This window comes from Cariama cristata, unplaced genomic scaffold (genome assembly GCF_000690535.1).
Source record: "Cariama cristata isolate BGI_N322 unplaced genomic scaffold, ASM69053v1 scaffold20319, whole genome shotgun sequence".
NCBI classification, from domain to species: domain Eukaryota; kingdom Metazoa; phylum Chordata; class Aves; order Cariamiformes; family Cariamidae; genus Cariama; species Cariama cristata.
In genome coordinates this window covers 25969-28333 of record NW_009635545.1, presented here as the reverse complement: position 1 = coordinate 28333, position 2365 = coordinate 25969, and the positions used below count along the sequence as shown (strand labels likewise).

Here is a 2365-nt window from a genome sequence, read left to right as displayed (position 1 = left end):
GCTCAATTGGCATGGCTCAAGTGCAAAGTTAATCCATCCTAGGAGAGCGTATGCTTTTCCTAACTACTTTATTACTATTTCTACTCTTTTAACTGTTGGCAAGAACCAAAAACCTCAGATACAGCTACAGGTAGACTCCTTCAGCGCTTCTCCCAAGAGAAAACTTTACTCACTTAGACAGATATTTTATTTTATGCTAATACTTTGTAATCACCATCTATAAATGCAAGTTATGATAATTTCCAGATGACTATCAGGGAAATACACTGAAAGCATGTTATACCGTCAAATACTCTGAAAAGGTTTTCATTTGGAGTATTTCAAAAGTAGGCTTCAAGGGGAGAAAAACAATGTACAACAGGGGAACAATCTTGCTGCAGAGGCAAGGTGAGGCAACCTCCAGATGACTGCGGAGATCTTATTTGGGCCCAATCCATCATCATCTAGCCAACATCAAAGAAACTGTAGCATATGAGAACAAATTTTCATAATGAAAAATCTATATAAGCTTCAGGACCGTGCTATCTCAACAGCAAACACTAGCAGGATTGTTTCTCTTGGTCCAAGAGTTACAGTCAGACCTTCTTTAAGAGCATACAAACCAGAAATCAGTTTCACAATGCTTCCTATCTTTATCAAAGGGTTTATCCTCCAATGAACAAGGCTGCAAAAAATTTTAGGAAAATTTAAGTTAAAGCTAAAGTTAAATCAGAAACCTAGTTTATCCAAAAAGAGTGCTTCAACTAAATTGATCTGGTAAAGGAGAGAGATAGCAAAACAAACACTACTTCTTGGTATTATCAATAAGCCAATATACATAGCTTTGCAAGAACATGTCACAGAACAGAGACTGTCATTTTGGTGAATGCTTTTTCCACACAGGCTAGACAAACTAAAAAAGACAGCAGTGATCCCATATCAGCACAGTAGACAGTTGATCTAAATCAGATTCAGTCAACCTGGCGTTGCAGTTCAGTCACAGGCTGCAGCCAGTATTCCCAGAGTCACTCAACAGTCTAAAAGATCGACAGTACCATTCGCTCAGACTGGAATTCCTCACTTTTATAAAATACACAATAAAACAAGAGGGGAAGGGAAAAAGCCATCTACGTAAATGCAAGGTTTTGCTGCAGGAACTAGATAACAGCTGCTAAGGAGGACTACTCTGGCTGCTGCACTTCCCATCCCTCGTTTGACTGCAGTATGCCATCCAACCAACCTAATGTGTTTCAAAAGCAGCTCTCATTTCACTGATCAAATACATATAAAACAAACCACCTGCCATGTGAGAAAATGACTAATGCTTGAATCTTTTAGGCTCTTTGCTTCACCACTGAAGAAGCTTTTGAACACAGTAGCACTAGTGTTTGCTGAAAGAAACCTGCTTTTAGAAACAAGAAAAAGGCTTAAGAAAACATACAAGGAGTTGATAAAGACCAAAGGTAAATCCGAGTAACTTACTGCTGCTGCTGCGGCCTCCTCTCCACCTACATACATAGAAGCAGCAATCTCCATCACGGACAAGTTTGTGGGAGCATCTGTAGTAGATGATGATCTGGGCCGACCTGATTGAATATCTTGGGCAGACCTCCTGTTGATCTGTGGGCTTCCTTTTGGGGCGTCTGCCTTGCCCCACCTGCTGTGCAGGCTCGTCCCTCTCTTCATTTTAGGTGGCACTCTGATCTGCTGAAGCACCCGGTTCAGAGCTGTGGGGTGGGTGGAGACACCATCAATTTCAGCACAGACGCTTTGGCTTTCCAAATCCATGTCAGGCTCCAGATCAGCCTGAGCTTGTTGAACATCATGCGGAGAAACTGATGACCTCCTGCGCTGATGCTGGAAAAGGTGCTTCAAGCCTTGACCAATCACATTAATGTTCTCCAAAGCATTATGGGTTATTTTGGATAATTTTTGCTCTGATTCATGTTGTTTTTTGGTCTCTTGATCTTGGGATTTGCCTCCAGGATCAGGGTCATCACACAACTGTTCAGTGCCAGAGGGCTCCATTGATGACACCCAACAGGTTTATTTGACTATTCATACATAGATAGGTCTCCTGTCTTTACAAGGCTTGTGTTTGTTTTAAAAATGCCAAGATTGTCAGCCAATTAGGTGTGCAATTGCTTCAAGAGTGACTACACATGCAGCTGTGCCACGGTGATCTCATGCTTATCTAATGTTAAACAAAAGAGTCATTATTATACATCCATGCAGAAAGTAGTGGGTTAAAAAATCCAATGCGCAAAACATGCCATTACAAAACAAAATCTATCAGTTTTCCAAGCATCCCTCCATGTGGTATTAGTTGTATCTAGGCTGTATGCAGAAGCCAAAGCTTGTATGAGAAGTCATTCATCGCCTAGGG

General features: G+C 41.2%; 1 long non-coding RNA gene across 1 annotated transcript in view; it reads right to left on the bottom strand.

The window, feature by feature from the left end:
* Window positions 1–1467: 1467 nt before the first annotated feature.
* The window catches only part of LOC104167359, a 23702-nt gene continuing 22804 nt past the window's right edge, over window positions 1468–2365 (bottom strand). Inside the window, exon 3 of the long non-coding RNA XR_696499.1 lies at window positions 1468–2173. This is a non-coding gene — a long non-coding RNA (uncharacterized LOC104167359). The remainder of the gene's footprint in view (window positions 2174–2365) is intronic.